Source organism: Ambystoma mexicanum, chromosome 12, assembly GCF_040938575.1.
Source record: "Ambystoma mexicanum isolate Mex_15411 chromosome 12, UKY_AmexF1_1, whole genome shotgun sequence".
NCBI lineage: Eukaryota > Metazoa > Chordata > Amphibia > Caudata > Ambystomatidae > Ambystoma > Ambystoma mexicanum.
The window spans coordinates 1,161,508,669-1,161,533,017 of NC_090936.1; the positions used below are offsets into that span (position 1 = coordinate 1,161,508,669).

At 46.6% G+C, this 24,349-nt stretch overlaps 1 protein-coding gene across 2 annotated transcripts in view; it reads left to right on the top strand.

The window, feature by feature from the left end:
* GNS (glucosamine (N-acetyl)-6-sulfatase) overlaps window positions 1-24,349 on the top strand; it is a 465,071-nt gene that overhangs the window by 400,434 nt on the left and 40,288 nt on the right. The gene's annotated exons all lie outside the window — the stretch shown is intronic.

The following is a 24,349-nucleotide window of genomic DNA, read 5'->3' on the forward strand; positions in this document are numbered from 1 at the left end:
ACATGGGTCGTCTTCCACCTGTTCTTTGATGTGGTGGAGCCTTATATGGTTATCAGATATACTCCCACCTGGGACATATTCAGTCTGGTCGGGGTGTATGAGTTTATTTATTGCCTGTTTAAGTCTGTTTGCCAGCACCGCTGTAAGGATTTTGCTGTCCTGGTTTAGCATGGATAGCTGTCCGTACAATCCGCAATCTGTGTTTGGCTTATTGGGTTTCAAGAGCGGGATAATTATCGCCTCCCTCAGGGATTCCGGCAGTCTCCCTTTCTCGAAGGCCTCATTTAGCATAGCATAGTAGCGGGGGGCTCACCTACTTCCTGTACGTTTTGTAGAATTCACTAGGGAGTCCGTCTGCCCCTGGGCCGTTGCTGGTGGGCAGGTGTTTGACCACTGTCTCTAGTTCTTCTATCGTAATTGGGGCATCTAGGTTCTCCTCATCTTCTGTGCCCAATTTAGGTAACCCTATCTCCTCTAACGTCTCCTGAATCTCCTGCTCTGCCATCTCCCCAGCGCCCTCGTATAAGTGTTGGTAGAATTTAAGGAATCTCTCGTTTGCGCTCTCTTAGGTGTCCCATATTTGGCCTGTTTCTCCCCTCATCTCTTTGATCGCTGTTCTGGGTGTCTCGTTCTTATATAGCCATGCTAGCAGGCTCCCCGGCTTGTCCCCCCCTGCATGTTGTCTTTCAATGTATTTTTTATAATTGAGGCTGCATAGTCTTTCCCAGAGCTCGCCACATTCTTGTTGTAATTGGCTCATGTTCTCAGTTTCCTCCTGTGAGGTGTCCCCTCCTTTCATGATTGCTCCTATTTTCTTTTCTACCTCTTGTAATTCTTGCGTTATGCCCCCTTGAAGCCCTTTGGATTTGGATATGGCCGCTCCCCTCATCGCCACCTTAAAAGCCTCCCACAGGGTGTCCTCCGACTCTACACTGCCGGCGTTATTTTCAAAGAATGTGGTTATCTCCTCCCTTAGGTCCTCCCGGAATGCATTTTCTCTCAGTGCTTCGGCTCTGAGCCTCCACGTTGGGATCCTGGCTCCGGGGGGCTGGTGTCGCCACGCCAGGACCAAAGGGGAGTGGTCCGATAGTATCCTTGCTTTATATTCTAAACTCTCAATCTCCCCAATGAGTTCCGGAGTGGCGAACATGTAGTCCAGTCTCGTATAGCTTTTGTGGGGGTGCATACTGTGAATAGTGCCCATCGTTCGGGTGTTGCTGCCTCCATACATCTTCAAGCTGAAAATCTCCCAGGAGGGCCTGCAGGGTTTTAGCTGCGGGAGTAGGTCTGTCTAGTTTTGCATCTGATCTGTCCATTTTGCGAGTTACTGTGCAGTTAGTCCCCTCCCCATATGACCGCTCCTCCCAGGTGGGCGCTGATTTTGCTATATAATGTCTTGAAGTAGGCCACTATGTCTTGGTTTGGGGCGTATGTCTTGATTATGCTCAGCTCTCTATTCTCTAACATGCCCCGCATCACCACCATCCTCCCATCCGGCTCCACTGTGGCCTGCAGTAGCTGAAAGGGTACATGTGGCGCTACCCAGTTGATTACTCCCCTGGCATATGCTGAATAAGTTGCTCCAACGGTGGTCGCCCTCCATTTATTTTTATTTATTTTTTTTAATCACCTCCTGTTTCTCTTTACTGAGGTGGGTTTCTTGTAATAAGGCTAGGTCTATCTTTTGCCTCCACAGGTACATCATGACCTTGTTCCTCTTCAGATAGCTGTTGAGTCCCCTGACATTCCAGGTTACTATTCTAAGGTCTCCCATCTTCATCCATATCCCATCCCATCTCCGCCCCCCTCGTCCTGGGCCCCATGGTGTATAGGTCTAAGCTCGCTCCCCAACTAATAACCCCCCTTCAAACCTCTCACCAAATAACACTGCAAATCCCCCAAGTCCCTTCTCTTCCCCCCCAAACCCTTCCATCTCCACCCGCCCCAACTTGCACAACAATTGCCCAGCTCCATCCCTGGATCTCAGGCTACCTCGCATCTAGTCCCTTTCTACGGCCTAGCCGATACTCGGAACCCAGCAGGGGAAAACTTTTCTACTAGTATCCTACCTAATTTGACTACTGGGGGTATTGGTACGTCTCCTCCGCTCCTGCATTAAAGCTACAGTTTGTAATACGTTTCTGTATGTTGGGCACTGCGTACCTTCCACCACTCGGATACACTATCTTCGTATATAATATAAATCTGGGGTACGGATCTAGTGCGCAGTTATAATCTAGACCCAAATCAATATGCGTGCTGTACTGATCTCCATTGGGTCTATATGTCCGCCTGTGTGGCCTTGAGAAGGTGCCGATTCACTTCTCCTTCCTCTCCGCCTGGTCTCTCGGTCCTGACGGGCAGTTCCTTGCGTCCAGCCATGCCATCACATCCTCTGTGTAAAAAAATAAAATAGAAAAATGGCCTTGCTTTTATGGAGCACGTTCATCTTCAGCGGATACATCATGTATCGGTAGCTGCCTCCCAAGGCCTCTTTTTGGCCGCCACATAGTTCATACGCTGTCTCTGCACCGGGAGGGTGTAGTCCGGATACGCCGTGATGGTTGCCGACGCTCTGCTTATCGCCCCCCCCCCCCATTTGCAGAAATGTTCCAAGATCTTGTCTCTGACTTTATAGTTCAGTATTTTGGCAATGATTGGCCGCGGGGGGCTACCGGTGGGCGGCCTCCTGACCAAGGCTTTGTGTGCCCGTTCTACTGCAAATCCCTGGCTGAGTGCACCATTAGTTATCTCTTGTAATAACATATTTCAACGTAATTTGTCGGGTCCTCTCCTTCCGGAAGTCCAACAATGCGTAAATTGTTCCAGCGCGCACGACCTTCCGCTTCTTCAGCTCTGTTCGCGAGGTGATGCACTTATAGTTGTGTAGCGTGTGGATCTCTTTGGCATTGGTCGAACACATGCTGGTGTTGGCTTTCACCTCCTTTTCCAAGTCCCCTGTGCGCTCGGCTATCGCTCGGACATCTTGTCGCAGCAGGTTTACGTCCACACTTAATGCGTCAATTTTGCACTCGGGCATGGTCTTCAATTCCTGGATAGCCGCGCCCATCATGCTCTCCCAAGATACTTACAATTCCGCTATGGCATCTAGTATTTGTCGCTGGGAGCTGTGATGCTCCCTGTTGTGTGTGCTGTCCCTTAGGTCTGGCCCCTTCCACTGCTGGTGGTGATTTGGAGAACTCCTCTAGGGAGGGTTGTTTCCCTTTTGCTTTTGGCATCTTAGATACCATCTTTCCACAAGTAGGGCAAAGTGTCAGGTGCTGTTTTGTGATAGGTCTCTCTCTGGTGGATGTGCCCACCAACAAGCGTAGTTGTTGCAGTTCACTGAGTCCGCTGGGCGCGCTATGGCTGTCAGTTGAGTTTGTGCTGTCGCGCTCTGGTAGCCTTGCTCTCTTCAGGGCTCATTCTGTGGCCACTGTGTCCCACCTGAATCATTTGCAGCTTTGTGACCACCTGAGATTCAATGTGTCTGTGTGGCTCCCCTTTGACTGTGACACGCACCCTTTACATCTCACCATCTGTCCCTCCAGGCACCTGGGTGTCACTTGCCGCGTATTCCAACCTTTGCACACCTCAGATTTTCCACTATGCTGCTGCTCTCTGCGGGTGCCCTTTCTCGGTTGTGTAATGTGCGGGCGTCCCACTATCTATTGTCTACCGTGCAACAGTGTTGTTAACAGGGCTATGTTGTGTCGGGCCGTCTTGTTTGTCCAGATCTCGGCTTTTGCCCTTGCTTGCTCCACCACTTTTATTTAGCCTGTATTATTCACATGTAATACGGTATCTCACGGCTCTGCATGAGCGTGTCTTCACTGCCTTCTCATGTCTTGTGTTTCTCGGTCCCTTCTAGATGGTGTTGCTCCTTCTATGTGTTCCAGTCCGGTTCCCTGCCCAGCTTGCTCTTTGGGGTGCTTGTTCTGCACTGTAGTCTATAGCTGTATTATCACAGTCCACCACAAGCCGCTGGCGCAGGTATTCTGTGTTGAGTCACTCTAGCTTCTATTCTTCCCTTATTGTTCTGCAGCGGGCGTCATCTTGGTTCCAAGTCTCAGGGTCCTCACACTATTAGTATACATGCCACAATAAACACCATTCCACAAGGTCATTTCCACATCTGAATTGGGCTGGTGTGATGCGCTCCAGTGTTATACTTTTAGTCCCTGTGTGGCCCATGCGTCATACAATTCCTTCATGCCCCCAGTGTTTTATATGGGTTTCCAATGTTCCCTGCGCAGATTGAATCCTGTCTTAGCATTCAGCCTACACTTTAGCAGAGATTTGTGTGCTCCGGCAATGCATCGGGGTGCCCAGCCTCACTGTGGGTGTCAGTTTCACTGGCTCGCATTGTTGGGCGCTTTCTCCAGTTGACAAGCATGGATACATTGTGGCAGCACCTTGCGTAGGTTTGTTGCGGACCCAGGCGCCTGAGGGATTCACTGTGCGGTCTTCTATCAGCTGCTCTCCCCATCCGATTTGGTGAGATATGGCTTGCACTTTCTTTTATTTTGTTTGCTGCAGTAAAGTTCAATTATGGTCACATATTTCTTATCTTGTGGCCATGCTACCCTGGCCGCTCTTTTCATTCCGTTCCGTGCGGGGAAGGCGACGCACATCTATCCGTCCCTCCGGTATCACTTTCAGTATTCCATGCCCTTCCAGCACTCGCGGTGCCGCCGGCTGACTTTACTTGCACCGCCGAAGGTGTATTTCATGCCGCTTCCTCGCCTGTAGTCGTAACCACAGTAGCCTTGCTTCGGTTCAATTCTTTTGTGTGGGCAGTCGCATCATTTTTGGCTGGCTACACTGTAGCGATGCGGCACTCCGTCGGCTATTCCCTTTGTCTTGTAGCCGCCATCTTGTTTGTCATCCGGCCGCCTCGCGCAAACCTCTACTGCTGCCAGTTAGTCTTCCGAGTCACAGATTTCACAGGCATGCGAGCGGTGCTGCCCACGCATATTCCTACTTCTGTAGTTTCTTTTTGGTTTTTCACAGCTGGCTGAAAATGTACATTTTCACAGGATCTTCGGCGGATCAGCAGGAGCCCTTGGTAAACCCAGCCTATCCTATGGCCATGTAGCCACGCCCCCTCATACCCTGCAATGTTCACCAGTTTTATGCCCTTGTGGTGTTATGAATTGGGGAGGGTCTAGACCCTGAGGACCAACAAGGAACTTTGACTGTCCTCTGACATCCGATGGGGCCTGAGGTGAAATGACCAAGAGATCCTCCCCATAACTCCTCCAGACCCCCATCCACTGGTTTGGGGTGGCATCTAGCCCCCTGTCTCTTCACCTTAGTATTTGCTAGAACCAGGCAGGGGGTTTGGGGTAAACCGGTCAAAGAGAACTTGCTTGTTTCTCCTTGACAAATGTCACTGTTTGAGTTCAGATAGCACTTTCTGAGATATGATTGCAGGATGCCAATGTGCACTCGCCGCTGGCTAGTGATAGTTGACTCTTGGCTAGCAAGAAATGCTGTGCACTATGTATGTATAGAATTGAGGTGGTGAGTGACTATTTTGTATGGCTGGCTAGTAGCTGTAGCTGGCAAATTCATGCCTTTGCACCCTGTGATTGACAAGACTGAAGAGATTTGAGCCACAACCCCCTGCTGGCCGCAGACCAGCTACTGTGGTTGTCCACAGAGCCCAGGACACTGAGATATTGGTTTCAAAAGTGACCCTTGTCAGCGGTATTTGGTTGTGTACGCCTGTGCAACCCCAAAAGACATGTTTGCTGCACCCAGTGCAATGCAAGTACCCCTTGCTTATTCCTGACAGAAGAAACTCGGGAACCTGCAGCACAGCCGCTACAATGAAGATTATGAATCCAAGATGGCGAATCGCATAGTTTGATTTCGGATTGCAAAGTTGTGCTCTGGTCTGCTGCCATAGAACGGCTGGGAAGTTTGTTGTCTATGGCAAGTTCATAAACCAGTGTTTGCTCAGAGCATTTACAAAGATAGTCAATCAAGAAATTAGGCGTTCCATGGGTAAGACTGCAAGAGTGTAAAAAGATGCACATGGCACGGAAAGGTGTGGTAGCCAGGAGATGGAGGTGTGTGGTGCAGGACAGTGCTTGGTGAAGTGGCGAGATTGAAAAGGTGTGCTCTTGTGTGGGTGGCGGTAGAAGGTTTAAAGAATAGTGGTAAGGAGGAGGAAGGTACAACTAGCGAGACAGAGAAGAACTGGTGGTGAAGTGTGAAAGAGTAATAAGGAAGAGGGAAAATTTGTTCCAGAGGAGAGCAGGACAAGAGGAGCATTACGTCGGAAGAAAGAGAGGGGTAAAGGAGGAACAGATTAGACTATGGTGGAACATGGAGCAGGTGGAGACCAGAAAGGGTAAAGTGATGAGATGGGAAAGATGTCCAAGGAGAGTGGCAGGCAACCACCACCCGAGCTTGTTTGTTTGTTTATTTTATTTGTATGGCGCTCCAAACCCAGAGGTATAAGGACGCTTAAGAATTTGGTTACAGCATTGAGAAGTATCGTTGTGTTGCATACTTCGTACAAGTTTAGAATATATACATATTTCTGATGTTTGTTAATCTGCTTAGAATCACATGCTGTGCATAGGTCCGACATCCAGTGGTCACTGCGGAGTATTGCATTTTGTTTTTCGTAGTCGAAAAGGGACGTCGGCAAGGCGTGTCTGAAATACTATCCCTATAGTGACGTGCGTTGTACCCACAATCCCTCACGCGTCGAGGTCCCTCAGATTGTTTTTTCCGCCCAGCTACTGGTCGCCTTTACGCGGAGCTCCTCGAGAGACATTGCAAATTTCATCTCCTCGACCTTTGGTCGTTTCTCATTAATATTAAACACATAATCCCTCCCTCGACGCAGTTGTGAAGCTGTTCTCCGCCGAGCAAGATCTTCGACGGAGGGTACGAGCGGAGGAAATCCTTCGGCGTTGCCGAACACGTGGCCTGGCCTCGCAGGCCTTATACAGTAGGGAGAGTGGGGTCGTGGGACATCTCTGGTTCTTTCTGAGAATGCCTTTCCTTTTCCCCTTCCTATACAATTTTCAGAATAAATACAGTGTCTAAGCCAGTTACCGCACGGGTCTAGAGTTAGTCGTGTTATTCTTTGTTTAGCAGCCAGCTGATGACCTGCTTCCTAAAGATCTGGAAGGATTCGACAGTTTTAATGTTAAGCGGTAGGGAGTTCCAGAGTTGGGGGGCAAGCACTGTGAAGCTTACCCCTCCAGCTCTTTTTAGGTGGAACCTGGGCACTAATAGGCAAAGAGTGTTGGAGGATCTGGTGAATCTGGTGGCAGGTTTGAGGGTGAGTTTATTAGCTAGATAAGGTGGTGCTAGGTGATTGAGGGCTTTGTACGTGAGGCAGATGGTTTTTAGATCATTTTTTTGGCGTATGGATAGCCATTTGCAGGCTTTCCTAGTAGCAGAGATATGCTCTTGTCTGGGAATGTTGAGGGCTGCGTGCAAGGCGTTATTTTGTATTACCTGCAATTTGTTGAGTACGGATTTATTAGCACCTCGGTACAGGCTGTTACAGTAATCCAGTTTGGATTGTATTAGGGCCCTGGCAAGGGTGAGGCAGCTGTTGGGTGATAGGAAGGGTCTGCTGGCCCTAATGAGCTTGCCGGTATAGGCAGCGGCTGAGGCGGTCATATTGGTGTGTTTGCTAAGGTTGGTGCTGGCATCTAGATAGAAACCAAGGGTTTTTACGCTTTTGGCTATGGGAATGGAATGACCATCGATGGTGATGTTATTATAGCTAGGGTCAAGTTTAGTTAGAGTGTTGGGGGAGCCGACGATTAGGAGCTCTGTCTTCTCATCATTCAGGCAGAGACCATGGGAGGCCATCCATGCCTGAATGATGGAGAATATTTTGTTGATCCGGGCGGAGTCTTCTTGGTAATTACCAGAGATAGTGAGGAGTATCTGGGTGTCATCTGCGTAGTTTGTGTAGGTGACACCCAGACGGTCCAGTTGGTCAAATAGAGGCTTTGTATATGTTGTGGAGAGACTACTCACTTGGTGTGCAAGCAGTATCCAATAGGTTCCTGATGGCCTAACAAAGGGATAAACCCGCCAAACCAAGGCCCCACGTGAGCTAAGGAAAGATCTTAGTCAAGGGACATGGTGCGTGGGTGTGTCCGGTTGCCCAAGAGGTAAGGCATTTGGCAGCTTCTACGAAAGCTAAGCAAGAGAGGTCACCAGTCAAGAAAGGAGTGTTGGACAATTAAGCCCCAAAGACTTGGAGTGCCTTTTAATCTAACAGGAAGGCAGAGTTTAAGTGTGAATGGAGAGCACCGAGGATCATAGTCATGTAGAGAATCTGCCTTTTTTATGTTGAATGTTCACTAAGTGACCTTGGGTTTATCCAATCCCTTAGTTTTCTGTTGGTTGTAATAAAGATCCTTCAATCCTAAAACTTGGCTTCAAGTCATCTGTTGATCCCATGGGCATGACATTGCACACAACAAAGTCCCGCAGGACATTTCAGCCCACTCAACCTGTGGAAAATAGGCAATTTTGGCTTTGCTGAGGAGTGTTCCCTTGATAGAGATCTTGCAAGACTGTCCATGGGCCTCTTTGAACACTATCGCAAGGCATTATCTGGATTTCCTAGCTAGTAAATCTACTAGGCTGTGTGCTCCAAAGCATACTCTTGTAGAGGGCACATAGAAGCCATCCTTCCCACCTTGATTACGTCTTTTGGCATGGTTTTGGAAGACTCTTAAAGTAGATTAATCTGTCTGAGGGATTTTGGGTAGTGTTCTTTCTGATGGATAAGATTATTGCTCCTACAGGTTCCTCATCCCCCTTCCCTCCACATTCTCTACTTTGCTCATTGGAATTTACAAATCCTTTTTTCTGCAGCATTGGATCTTTCATAGATTCACATGCTGTTTGGATATTCTCTGTCATGCTGGGAATCCTCTGTAACATTAGAGCAGTTTTCATTTGAATTTGAAAAACTGTAGTCACTTTTGTGTACCCTTTAGTCATTTGGGTCATCTTACCCATTAGTCAATAGGTAGTGACTCACTGAGCTCCGCCTCTGCATGCCATCTTCAGGTTCTTTGCAGCACAGTCACATTTGGGAGTCCTCTACAATTTCTCTACTTCTATCAAAGTTTTATTTACAAATTCAAAAACATCACTTGAAATCCTAAGCCAAGGGGATTTAAGGACATCCCAAGTCCATCGGTGCTTCCCTGCAGGTCTTATTTCTGCACACCTCCGCCTCAGGATTGATGCCTGTGACGAGTGGTTCCTTAACCCACTATGGCTGATTACAAGGCTATGGAAAGCCTTTTCAAGGCATATTCCACCTGCCACCTAAAATATGTACATGTTGAAGACCAACATGGGGAATGCAGGTATCCAGAGCATAATATTAGTTTGTGTTTCATCTGCCACTCGTTTTCCAACAAAACCCTGAAGGACCACACAGAAGGGTGGTGGCTTGGCTGGATGAGCAGACAGTGACTCAGATTCGGCTTGTTAGAAGTCACACTTTACTCTGCCACAGTAAACCCAAGAGCGTACTCCCTCTTCTTCTAAGAGTTCAATATCCCACAACAAGGCTTCCTGTGGGGAAGAATGAGGACGGTGCATGCCACCCATTGCTCAGATGTCCCCGAGAAGGCAGCCACACCACACAGTGTCGCAAAAAGTGCCTGTGTCAACGCAGGTTGAGTCTATGGTATCATCAAAAGCTCAGTCGACGCTTTCAGCACCTTCGACTCACCTTTTGTCCACAAAGCATTCTTTGATGAAAACAAGTCAGCGAGTGGTCTCAACGATGCCTTCTTTGTCGATGGCCCATAAACACTGGAAGTCTTCGCCTACCTTGTTCACCACCTCGTCATCGTCAACCACTCTGACGGCGACCGCCCTGTGGACAACCAAGACCACGTCCACGGCGACAATAACCTCATAGACTATAAAAATCCTGTCGACAACCATTGACTCATCAGCGACTAAATCTTTGGTTCTCTCCACGACATCTGCTGATATTGTAACTTGTCCATGAGCTATTCCTAGCTCTCCTACATGACAAAACCCACACTATTTACATTGTCACCTTACATCTCCCCCTATTCGAGGTGTTTCCCAAGTGTTCTGAGGACATTTTGGAGCATGTCATCTATGACCCAGAAGGAGTTTTCTCAAGACGACCAGGAAGGGGAAGCCCTTTCATCATTGCCTCAGGCTCAACCACTTCCTGCACCTACCATGTGGCCACATTGTAGACCTTGTGCGCCTCCTGTCCTTTAGCCTCCTGTACCTCAGCCGGTGCCTGCTCTCAGCCACCCAGAAACACACTATCTGTCAATTGATATTTTGTCCACGCCGCAAACATTGATTTCAGAAGAATCGCAGTCCAGAATTCATGTCATCCTGGACATTCCTCCTCCACGGGACCTACCTTCTGCTCCACCTAGATGCCATAACTGTTTCTCTCCAGCTGCCCTTCCTCCACCTACAGAGCTTTCAGAGTCTGGCTCGTAAGATGACGCTTCCCAGGATGTGGCTTCTTCTCGCACCTGATGATCCCCCTATCAGGGATTCCCCTCCTAATGAGATTGTTCGGTGTGAACTAGGTCAAGCATCTTGAAATATGCCAAAGGAAAGAAAGTTTCCACTATCAGCACAGGGAACAGACTCAAAGTAATATCCATTCCGGTTCTAGGCTACATCTGGGAGCATGACCGCATGACCATGATCAAACAATTTAGGCCCCTCCTAAGGACAGGTTTGAAAAAAGAAGTGCAGGGCACCTAATGCCCACAAATGCCTGCATACCCAACACAGTCCAGACTCTGTGGTATCTGTGGAAACCTGCAAACGATCCGCCACACAACCGCTCTTCTCTGTGTACTGTGCGACAAAGAAGGGAGACAACTGGATGTTTTTGGGACGCACCTTGTGTCAATAGCGGCCACCACCATTAAGACTGCTAACTCCCTGGCTATCCTATATCATTACAACCAGGATATGTGATATCAAATGGGAACCATCCTGGATTTCTTGCCAGATGACAAAGAGGAAACTTTCAAACTATTTCACGAAGGTGAAGCCGCTACCTGTTGACATCTCTGACGCTGGTTTTTGCCAAACAGGGACTAGCATAGTTCTGCACTGCCAGGAATGGCTCAAAGCCACTAACTTTCAGCCAGATTTGCAAGCCAAAATCATGGATATGCTTTTGATGGTGAGGACCTCTTCGCATAAAAGTGGAGAATATCCTCCATGCCATCAAGACAGACACTAATACTACTGTATTTTAGGAACTAAGAGTAAAGGCGGCGGTCCTTTCATTGCAGAAAATTCTGGATTCCCAGGATATCCCTGGGACGTCATATTGAGCCAGCACTTGTGCTTCTGCAGACAACTTCAGAGGGAAATCGGTATCCTACAGAGACAGCCAACAAGGTTGTAGTTGCTTCCAGGCAAGAGGACCATGCAGTAAACCAGCCTGACCAAAACAAAGGACCTGCCCCTCCACTTCTACACCCAGGTGGTAGGGCCTCTCCTCGGTTTGCTCTTTGTGGCACCAAATCACCACAGACAAGTGGTTGCTATCTTTTCTATGACACAGCCACATCCTGGAGTTCCTACAGCATCTGCCCAACATTCCTCCCTCCACCAAGGAGGAAATAATCCTTCAACTCTATGATGTGAATTCCAAGCCCTACATTCAAAAGGAGCAATAGAACACGTTCCACGCACCCAGTGGGAACAAGATGTTTACTCAAGCTACTTGGAGACCAATTCTGGACCTTTGTATCCTAAACAGGTTTATTCGATCAAACTTTCAGGATTATCATGCTTCCATCAACTACAGCAAGGGGATTTCTTGTCATCCATGTTCTTTGAGGACACGTACTTCCACGTCACTATCAAATGTCGCCACAGAACATTTCTAAAATTTTCTTTGGCAGGACTGCACTATCAATTCAAGGCCCTGTCCTTCAGCCTCAAATCCACCCCATGGGTATTCACAAAATGCTTAGAAACAGCGGCTACTCTCTTCCGATCAGGTGTCCATGTGTACCCTGTGAGAACCCTCAGGATATTCTCATTCCCACTACCCTGGCATCCTCTGCGCAGGTGGCCAGGGAAAGGCCATCACATTTGGATCCTGACTCTGGGGGTGGGCAAGCAAGGGAGGATCGCCTGGTTGGAGGGTCCTTGGGGGATTGGAAGTGAGATACCTGCAGGCGAGACATGGTATCCCCCTTTTGCTTTAGAAAGTCAACCCAACCTCCCCCAAGCCTTTATGGGCTATTCCAAATAATCTCTCATTTCCCCACCTTTGTCCTTTAACAGTACTGTGACGTGGAAGCTGTGACTAAGAGTAATGACCACTAACAAGTCCCATGTCCACTTTAATGGAACGAGGAAGAGGCCTGCAAAAAGCCATGAGGGGTAGGGGGGGTTCAGGCATGTCCTCTTAATCAAAGTCAGGCAGAATTGGACAATGCTACACACCTGCAGCCTATTGAAGGACTACAGGTATATAAAATGAGAAACCAAGAAGTGAACAGAGAGAGAGACCTGGGGAACTGTTGAGGCAGAGAGCAGCAGGAAACGCAGATAACTGGAGGTAGCAGTTGTGGAACCGGGGCGCTGTCAGACATCCCCAAGCTGTGGGCACCTCTGATTTGAAGTGGGAGCAAACAGAGCTGCAGCGAATCCAGAGCGAAGAGGACGCTGTGTCCGTCCTCACAGAAGCAGGGGAGCCACCTGCGCCAGCCGAGCCCCAGTCCATAGGCGAGCGGGGCTCGCAAAAACAGAAGCAGCAACCGGCGCAGTGGAGAAAAGCAGCAAGAGCCACTGAAGAAGGAAGCCAATGACTGGTGAGTGCTGGGGAAGCCCCTCAGAGACCAGGGCGCTCCCGGCAGGCTATTAAAGCATAGAAGAGCGCTGAAGGAATAAATGCTTCAATTACAGATGACGCTGTGATTCTAAGTGAAAGCAAGAAAGGTAAGTTGTTCGAGGCACAATAATTGCCAATATTAAATATGAAATGTAAGAAAGTAAGTTGAGTTAATGACTGACTTCAGAGTTGAAGTTAAGGTTGAGAAACCGTGTGTTTGTTGAAAAGCAAACTGATTGTACCCTAAAACTGTGCTTAAAGGACAGTAACCTACACACTTGAAAGAAGCTAAGCACGAAGGGGTGAAAGGGTCACCAAAAGTCAAGTGTGAATAAGAGCCTGAAATACAATGAGACAGTGAATATGAAACTCAGAGAAGCACGATACTGAGGAACTTTTATGTGAGCAGGAGAACTAAGGGTTTGTGGTTGCGAGACCTGTCATGGGTTGTCATGGTCCAATCTTGAATCTTCCTGCAGGAGTGATGCTGGCCCACCAGAGCTCCCAGATGTGTCAATTCAACAATCTCAAAAAGATATAATTACTAAACTGGCAAACCCAAGGGGAAAGGGGAATGGAGAACAAAACAAAAGCAGATCTTCACTGGTATTCTATGTAGACCTCTTCTCTACTGGTTATTCATCTGGAACTGGTGTACTGGCTAGATGCTTCTTCAGTGTTGTGTCTGTGAAGAACTAAACACATATAATATTCTATTAATATTACTCGAATTTCAATTACTTTTGTATGTATTTAGTTAAAATAACATATATGTATGTATACCTGCAGCCTATGCTGAATAGCTGATAGGCTTATTATTGCTTAGTATCTTTAAATATTTTCTTTGATCTCTTCTTTTCATTCAAACTTAAAACCTTGGAGTCTTAGTTAATTATGAAGCAAAAATTGTCCAATATATACTTCAAGGATATGACTTGGAAAATAAATGTCCTTGACTGAATGTTTATAAATTTCTCCAAATGAATTGGTAATGGTATTTTTTCTTGGTAGATTTCACTTTAACTGAGGAACAAATGTTGAAAAGGAATAAGCTTTAAGTCCGGAAATAGCGTGCTCATACCTTAACTGAAATAGATACAGGAATCCTAGATGAAGATGTTCTCTAAAAAATAACGAAGCAAACAAGAAATAACTCGCCTCATATCCAAACCGCGCCTTCATAAAATGAACCGCACACTTGAAGAGGAGCTGCACACACCATGCACTCTTGAAAGGATCCATGCTGTAGCAGATGACCGTGCACTGTAAAGGAGCCGCGCATACGGAATGGAAACGCGCTGCAGAAGATGACCGCGCACTTAAAAGGAGCTGCGCACACCACGCGATCAGGAAAAGAATCGCACACTAAAGGAGAACCAAGTTTCAACACAGATCCCACACCTGCCGCGCAACCGATATCACAAAAATATCTTCAACAGCAATATACTCTCAAGCATGGATTATATTTCATGCGTCACAACAGGAAGTAAATATAAACAGAAGAAAGACGTCAGATACACGTCTACTGGTCGTTCCTCTAAGTATCTAAAACGAATGTCACGCGCACGCGAACATTCAAATAAATATTTTCTTTTGGTTAGTATATAAATTAGTATTTGTAAAACACTATAATAGTATAAACACAATTATACAATATTGACCTAAGTTCAGCATATTAAACCTACTAAACGCTAAATAAGAAAAAAGTAACTGCAGCCGCAAGTACTAAAAACCAAACGTTCACTTATCAGACGGTAAACAACACGAGCTAGAGCACATTAAAGTTCATTGCATTGTAGAATTATTGTTCAAAAAATATTTCTTGACTCAACTTGTAAGTCATTTTTGATAACAAATGATAATGATTTTCCACTTATGGACTTAGCTTGCTTCATCTGTATAGTATATAGTTCTTTCAATGCAGGATAAGTTCTTCTTGAACAATATCTTCTCCAGAGTAACTTCTTAATTAGTTTCTCAAATTCAAATTTAGTTAAATTTTCTTCAGAGCTAAAATAACTGCTACCTTCCTCTAAGGAAACTGGAATGAAAGGTGTTGTAGTGATTCATCAGAGATAAGTGGAGAATGCCCTCCATGATGTTTCTGTGTGCTGGATCTAAGTATGATGTCATGGAATGTTGATGACAATGTTCTTGGTTGATTATCTAAGAGTTCTAATTTGGTCAGTTGGGGAGAGAGCTGAAGGAGAGGAGTCTCTACATGTTGGGGGTCTCCTTCCTTTGTCAATTACTAATAAAACCTTTAATATATCTTACCTGTCTGCGCCAGCCTCTTCATAACAATGGCGACGAGGATGGGATGATTTGGCCACAGCGGATAGGTGAAAGGAGACCTCCAGCAGCCAGCCGTGTTTGTTTTGCTCCTGAAGGCCGCTGAGAGACCCACCCTGAGAGACCCCCATGTTCCCACCGTGGCGAAACTCAGGCCCGTCCCTTTAGTCTTAAGGGACAAGGTAAAGAAGGAATTGGAGAAACTTCTCAAGTCAGGCGTGATTGAAAGAGCAGGGGGGGTCGAGTGGGTTTCCCCGGTCGTCATTGTGAAGAAAAGTTCATAGGATCTGGGCCCTAAGGATGGCGCCTCATTCTACGACAGGTTTGTGCCCATTTGAGCTGATGAGAGGCAGGAAGCCCTATTCGATGGCGTGTCCGCCGTGGCTGGGCAGGAGTCGGGAAACAGATCTGGTTGTTGATGAAGTAAGAAAGTCATTGGTGAGAAAGAAGTCTGAATGGGTGGCGCGTGAAAACGTGAAGAGAGGTAAGAAGGTGTTGCGCGTAGAGTGTGGAGATTGGGTTAGGATCAAGAAAGGAATTGTGAAGAAGAAAGGAGAATCTCTTTATTCGGATCCAGTCAGAGTTGTGGCGGTCATGAAAGGGGCAGTACGTGTGACTGGAGGGCAAGTGTGGAATAAAGAGAGGATTGCTGCGGTCAAGAGAGGGCATATGTAGTATGTGTGTGAGGACTGGACCAATTTATGTGAGTTATTGCGGTCATCTACGTGACACCTTTGAGTTGGCGCAGACAGGTAAGATATATTAAAGGTTTTATTAGTAATTGACAAAGGAAGGAGACCCCCAACATGTAGAGACTCCTCTCCTTCAGCTCTCTCCCCAACTGACCAAATTAGAACTCTTAGATAATCAACCAAGAACATTGTCATCAACATTCCATGATATCATACTTAGATCCAGCACACAGAAACATCATGGAGGGCATTCTCCACTTATCTCTGATGAATCACTACAACACATCTTCCCCTTTTTTTTTTAACTTCATTTATATAACCTAACATCCAATCACACCCATAACTCAAAGGTGTCACGTAGATGACCGCAATAACTCACATAAATTGGTCCAGTCCTCACCCACATACTACATATGCCCTCTCTTGACCGCAGCAATCCTCTCTTTATTCCACACTTGCCCTCCAGTCACACGTACGGCCCCTTTCATGACCGCCACAACTCTGACTGGATCCGAATAAAGAGATTCTCCTTTCTTCTTCACAATTCCTTTCTTGATCCTAACCCAATCTCCACACTCTACGCGCAACACCTTCTTACCTCTCTTCACGTTTTCACGCGCCACCCATTCAGACTTCTTTCTCACCAATGACTTTCTTACTTCATCAACAACCAGATCTGTTTCCCGACTCCTGCCCAGCCACGGCGGACACGCCATCGAATAGGGCTTCCTGCCTCTCATCAGCTCAAACGGGCACAAACCTGTCGTAGAATGAGGCGCCATCCTTAGGGCCCAGATCCTATTCTGTATCACAGCCAACTTGTCCAATCCGCATTCTTCCCCCATGCGAATACTCTCCATCACACACCTATTCATCCTTTCAACTACACCATTGGATTCAGGATGATATAATGAAGTCCTTTTATGATGCACTCCACACTTCCTTAAATAGTTGGTGAAATTTCCACCCACAAATTGGGGACCATTATCCGTCAACAGACTCTCCGGTAGACCTTCATTGGAAAATATCTCCTGCAAAGTTTTTATCATGCTTTCTCCTGTCACATCTCTCACAATTTTAAAATTCACCCACCTGGAGAACAGATCCACCACCAGCACTACGAATTTTCCACGTCCATACCCCAATTCCACAGGACCCAGGATATCCATTGCGAGATCACTCCATATCCTGGACGGAAGACCTACGTCCACAAACGGTTGCTTCTTAGGGAACACGGTGGGGCGGCCGCCTACCAGTGGAAGTGCCGTCTGGGGACGTGCTGGCCGGGCGTCATCGGCGTGGGGGAAGGTTGCTCCGCTGGTCCCAGGCGTTGAGCGGCCACCATACCCCTGCGGCCACTGCCAAGTAAGTGCATGTTTCTGTCACGCCGCCGCGGATCCCTGCACGGGCCAACCCACGATTTGTTTGTGTTTCAAGCAGGAATGAACACGGTTCGTGCTGAAGTACCGTATTCCTCATAATAGAGGGACAGGTCATCAGGAGGTGGCAGTTTATCTACCGTAACACATGTAATAGAGAGTAAACCACAACTTATACAGTGCTGTTTTGGGCACAGTGTTACTGCGAGTCATTTGAGTGGGTGGAAAGTGAACTGTGGAAGCAAAAAGGGGCTCCTGACAGCAAAGTTATCCCTGCATCAAAGAGGAAAACCCTGTTGTGACAGCAAGCGCGCTGGGCTTAAATTACTAGTGCATATAAAAGAAAAAAAAACTCTGTTCTGAAATAGAACTGTGACCCTAAGACATGGCAGCTTTACCTGGCATATCTGGACCACCCACATTTATGCCCACGCCGGGAGCGGCAAAGATTGCTTGGCCCCAATGGCGCAAAGGTTTTATGCATTATATGAAGGCAGCCGGGGGAACGGCATATTCCAGCGAAAGGAAATTAGCGTTGTTACTTCATTTTCTGGGTTATGAAGGCCAAAGAATTTTTGAGACTCTCCCTCATTTAACAAGTGATGGAAGCGGGGATGAATTGAATGATTTCGAGTCAGCTTTGATAAGACTAGATAAACATTTCAATCCAAAAAGAAGCACGATCTTGGAAAGTTACAATTTCCGTATGCGCATGCAAGCCCAGGGGGGAGTCTGTGGAAGACTATGTAACTGCCCTACGTCATCTGGCTCTAAACTGTAAATTTCAAGGAAGTTTTGATGAGCACATTCGCGATCAATTCATGACGCATTGTCGGTCTAATAAGATACGCGAGGAACTGTGGCTGAAGGACGAGCCGAATTTGGACGAGGTATTGGACTTAGCCAAACGTGTGGAACATTCGTTGGCATGTGTAGCCAAGCTATCGAAAGCTGAAGGAGGAGATTCTAAAGAAGCCAAGCCGGAAGTATTGAAGGTGAATGAAGGGAAGACCAAGAGGAAGGGAAGAAACAAACCGAAGGAGAGGAGCAATGTGGAAGAAAGAAGAAATCAAGAATCAGCGCAAAGAGAAGATAAAAAGGATGAGAGATTGTGCTATAGATGCGCCAGTGCGACCCATTTTGCTTCTTCAGTGGTGTGTCCAGGGCGGAAGGCGATCTGCAATAAGTGCAAAAGGAGAGGACACTTTGGGACGTGCTGCAAGAATTATCAATTTGGCCAAATGAATCAAAGGAAAGTTCTATATGTGAATGAAGAGGAAGAAGGGAGGTCATCAGAAGATGACGCTGTAATGACTTTGCAAGATGACACTGTTAATGTTATTGGGAGGGATGATATCCCGGATGATTGTGAGCGCCCATATACTGTTGTGACGGTGAACGGATGTAAAGTGTCGATGATGGCTGATTCGGGGTCAAAGATCACTTTGATATCCAAAAGCGCATTTGAGGATGAAATGAAAGGGGCAGTGTCGACATTATTGGTGCCAGACATAAGTCCAGGGGGGTACAACCAAGAAAAGATTGATTTGCTGGGGTATGTCTGGAGTAAGTTTGAATTTAAAGGACGATGCTGTGAGGGGAAGGTGTATGTGACAAAGAAGGGCCAATCTTTGCTAGGATGGAGAGAGCAAAAGAATTTGGGAATCAGATTGGATCCAAACCATCCTGATCAAGTTTTACATGTAGCGGAAGTGTGTTCGATGTATAGCAAGTATGTGAGAGAGCATGGGAAGGTATTGATGAGACGTTGGGAAGGGTGAAGGGATTTCAGCATCAGATATTGTTGAAGAGAGGCAGTGTTCCCACCGTGGCGAAACTCAGGCCCGTCCCTTTAGTCTTAAGGGACAAGGTAAAGAAGGAATTGGAGAAACTTCTCAAGTCAGGCGTGATTGAAAGAGCAGGGGGGGTCGAGTGGGTTTCCCCGGTCGTCATTGTGAAGAAAAGTTCAGGGGATCTGAGGTTGTGCGTTGATATGCGCGAGTTGAATAAGTGTATATTGGTGGATAGGCACCCACTGCCCAACATGGGTGAATTGTTAACCATGGTGGGTGGAGGGAAGTACTTTTCTAAATTGGATATGACGTCAGCCTATCATCAAGTGGAGTTGGAGGAGGGATGTAGGAAAGTCACGGCGTTTGTGACACATGAAGGTGTATTTCAATTCAGGAGGATGCCCTTTGGGTTAGCATCCGCTTCTTCAGTGTTCCAGAAGATTACGGATCGCTTGTTGAAGGGTGTTTTCTGTTTCCAGGATGATGTGCTGGTGAGTGGAGTAACATTGGAGGAGCATGACAGGAATTTGGATGAGGTGTTGAAGATATTCGAGGAAAGAGGGATCACACTTAAGGAGGAGAAATGCAAATTTGCTGTGACTGAAGTGGACTATTTGGGACATGAAGCGTCGGGGAGTGGTATCAAACCCAAGGAGGAAATGGTGAATGCCATAAAGAGGATAGAAAGACCGATTGATAAGAGTGAGTTACGCTCTTTTTTGGGAATGACAGAATTTTACCAGAAATTTGTGGTAAATTATGCTGACAAGGTGCATGAGATGAGAAAAATTCTGAGGAAAGGTGCTGAGTTTGCGTGGAATAGTCAGTGCGAGGCGGAATTTAAAGGTATAAAAGAAGAGATAAACTTAGCCCAACCCTTAGGTTGCTTTGACACAAGAAAGCCATCCATCATCACAGTGGATGCCAGTGAGTGTGGCTTAGGTGCGGTTTTATCTCAGAAACAAGACGATGGGTCTGAGGAAGTGATTGCCCATGCGTCAAGGGGCCTCAAGGGAGCGGAAGTGAGATATTCTGTTCTCGAGAAGGAGGCGTTGGCATGTTTCTGGGCAGCGGAACGATTCAAAAACTTTGTGTGGGGTGTAGAGTTCGTAATTCGGACTGATCACAAACCACTTAAAGCCATATTTGAGAACAAGGGCCTTGATAAGGTTTCCCGCAGGGTGGCAGGATGGGTCACAAGAATGCAAACACATTCTTTCAAGATGGAGGTCATTCCTGGGAAGGACAACGTATTGGTTGATAATCTGTCGAGGATGAGAGTAAGTGATTCTGGAGTTGTGGAAGATGAAGAAATGGAATTGGTGTTTGTCAACACAGATGGTATAGTGTCCAAACAGGAGTGATTGGAAGGGATGAGGAGCGATGAGAATATGCATAAAATAGTTCTGTATGTTGTTTCTGCTGCATGGCCGAAGAAAGTGGAAATAGCGGAAGGCGCGAGGCCGTATTGGGAAGTGAAGGATGAATTGTCGGTCATCGGCGGGGTATTGTTCAGATGGGGAAGGGCTGTGGTTCCAGTTGGATTGAGGAAGAGAGTGATAGAGTTGGCACACAGTGGCCACATAGGAGTTACCAAAAGTGTATTGAGGGAAGATTATTGGTGGCCGGGTTTTGACAGGGAAACAGAAAATTGTTTAGAAAATTGTCCGTTTTGTATCAGGAGTGGGAAGGGATCGGTAGCTAAGAAGCAACCGTTTGTGGACGTAGGTCTTCCGTCCAGGATATGGAGTGATCTTGCAATGGATATCCTGGGTCCTGTGGAATTGGGGTATGGACGTGGAAAATTCGTAGTGCTGGTGGTGGATCTGTTCTCCAGGTGGGTGAATTTTAAAATTGTGAGAGATGTGACAGGAGAAAGCATGATAAAAACTTTGCAGGAGATATTTTCCAATGAAGGTCAACGGAGAGTCTGTTGACGGATAATGGTCCCCAATTTGTGGGTGGAAATTTCACCAACTATTTAAGGAAGTGTGGAGTGCGTCATAAAAGGACTTCATTTTATCATCCTGAATCCAATGGTGTAGTTGAAAGGATGAATAGGTGTGTGATGGAGAGTATTCGCATGGGGGAAGAATGCGGATTGGACAAGTTGGCTGTGATACAGAATAGGATCTGGGCCCTAAGGATGGCGCCTCATTCTACGACAGGTTTGTGCCCGTTTGAGCTGATGAGAGGCAGGAAGCCCTATTCGATGGCGTGTCCGCCGTGGCTGGGCAGGAGTCGGGGAACAGATCTGGTTGTTGATGAAGTAAGAAAGTCATTGGTGAGAAAGAAGTCTGAATGGGTGGCGCGTGAAAACGTGAAGAGAGGTAAGAAGGTGTTGCGCGTAGAGTGTGGAGATTGGGTTAGGATCAAGAAAGGAATTGTGAAGAAGAAAGGAGAATCTCTTTATTCGGATCCAGTCAGAGTTGTGGCGGTCATGAAAGGGGCCGTACGTGTGACTGGAGGGCAAGTGTGGAATAAAGAGAGGATTGCTGCCGTCAAGAGAGGGCATATGTAGTATGTGTGTGAGGACTGGACCAATTTATGTGAGTTATTGCGGTCATCTACGTGACACCTTTGAGTTATGGGTGTGATTGGATGTTAGGTTATATAAATGAAGTTAAAAAAAAAAGGGGAAGATGTGTTGTAGTGATTCATCAGAGATAAGTGGAGAATGCCCTCCATGATGTTTCTGTGTGCTGGATCTAAGTATGATGTCATGGAATGTTGATGACAATGTTCTTGGTTGATTATCTAAGAGTTCTAATTTGGTCAGTTGGGGAGAGAGCTGAAGGAGAGGAGTCTCTACATGTTGGGGGTCTCCTTCCTTTGTCAATTACTAATAAAACCTTTAATATATCTTACCTGTCTGTGCCAGCCTCTTCATAACAAAAGGCAGTTTAGAATCTTGGTGAAAGTTCCAAGTTACCTCACAGCACTTCTCATCCAATCACTTTTATGGAACAGACCCACCATCTTGGCTTGGGAAATTAGACACTTCCTGATTAGATTAACATTAAGGAAATTTATTTAAATAATCTAATGTAAAATTCAGAATCAACATCCAAACCTCATTCAACCATACTTCTACATATGTGTGTGATGGTGTAATCTCTTAAATGAGGATTTTCTAGTATAGTGTCTCTTTGAACATGTGTAAGTGTGCCATGGGATCCTGACATGGGTGGACCGCGTGGTCGGACAACAGCACCCAACTTGTTGTGAAAAGGGTCAAGATAAAGTTCCATCCATTTAAACTCATTCCAAGGGTCCTACATGCTTTCAGACAACATCAGTGCAAACTGATTTGAGTGGCCCCGTCCTACCGAAGACAGTTCTGGTCTTCGGACCTCCTCGGTGGTCTCCCAGATGAAGGCCCACCGTTTGTCAGTCTTCTCTCTAGGGACAAGGGAACAATCCCACACCACGTTTCCGTCACTCTCACTCTAATGGCTTGTCTTCTGCTTTTGTTGAATACGGACACATCCCCATTCCTTAAGATTGCAGAGACATTCTTGCTAATGCTTGTGCACCTTCTACCGTCTCTTGCTATAATAGCAAGTGGATGAGTTTCATGGTTTGATAAACTACAAACAATATTGATCCCTTCCACTTCCAGCCTCAGGAAATTCTGGCATACCTATTGTCATTGGTTCTCAGTGGCGTTGCACATTTCTATATTAGTGTCCATCTTGCTTCGATTTCTCAGTTTATTTGCACCTCTACCACACCTTCATTATGGTCCTACCGTCTTATTAAAGAATTCCTAAAGGGACTTTTCTGTACTTTCCAGCCATTGCAGGCACACGCTCCAGCTTGGTAGTTGAAGGTTGTTTTTTCCAAGGTATTAGGACCTCCCTTTCTCAAAACAAGCATCCAGTTTCTTTCGTGGAAGACTGCTTTCTTGGTCGTCATCACCTCTGCCAGGACAGTGTATGAGATCCGAGCTTTATTCTATAAACGCCCTTTATCTTGTGTTCCAAATTTGAGGTCTCTTTACAGACAAATCCCATGCCCAATGTGCGTTCGATAGTCCATCTCAATGAGACATTGGCCCTGCCTGTCTTCTTTGGATCCCCTACTCCAGTGAAACGCTCTCTACATTCCTTAGATGTCATGTGGACTTAAGTACTATGTTGCCCAGAACAATTCCGAAAATCATCTCAGCTGTTTGTGCCGTTCGACAGCCTCTTGCCAACAGCCGTGGGGCCAAGTCCTCCATCTCCCGATGGTTGTCTGGTTGCATCTCCTATAGGCCACTTCCTAGATGGTCCGCCTGCAGCGCACTCCACAAGAGCCATTTATTCAACCACTGCCTTCCTCTCTGGTGTTCTGCTGGGTGGGCAGACACATGAATTTCTGTTCACATCTTCACAAGATTATGAGTGTCAACAGGGACTCCCCAAAGGAGTCCGGGATCTGTATACTGCTTTATAAACTATTCAAACCGCATGTGACTTTGTAAAAGATCCAATGCTGGGGAAGGAATATGTTACTTCCCTGTAACTCCTGTTCTCGAGTCTTGTTATATTTCAATGATTCACATGCGACTCCCTCACTCCCCCCCCCTCTCTGCATATCTTCTGGACTCATCTTGGCACTCTCCCATGCACTATTCTAATCTGAAGATTGCCTCCAAGTGTGGAGCTAAGGGAGACACTGCCTATTGGCTAAAGGATAAAATGACCCAAAACGATAAGAGAACACTAAAGTGGGGGCCGGTTTTCAAATTCGAATGACAGCTGCTCTGTTACCGAGGTTTCCCAGCCTGATTCCGTGGAATATTAAGGCAGCATGTGAATCTATGAAAGATGCCAATGCTGGAAAACGTATTCCATGTCATAGTTCTGCCATTCCTTGTGGTTGCTGGTAGAGGCAAGGGGGGTGGAGGAGGGAAACTGCATCAGCAAATCCCTCTAGAATTTATGAATTTGGCCGTGAAGCTTCAGGGCACCACCTTGTGGTTGTTTGGAAACTTTCCGACCCAGACTCGGGGACATTTTCAATGAAAAACCATTACGGAAGGTAAATCATTTGTATGACAGTAGTCCCCTGCCCTCCACCCCACGGTAGACTTGATTATCTCACAGTAAACCTACTTTTAGCTACTGTAAAACCTTGATGCCAAATACAGGGTCATCAAAGCTCCTTTCCTTCCTCGTCATCTTCATGGTGCTTCTTCAGTCGGTTCTTTGCATAAGGTCATCACCCCAATCGACCAGTCACTTTGGATGAAAGTGCCGTTGTCTCATTTTGCAGTGCAGAGCTACATTGGTGTGTTGACATGTGTACATCTATCACTGCATATACTAT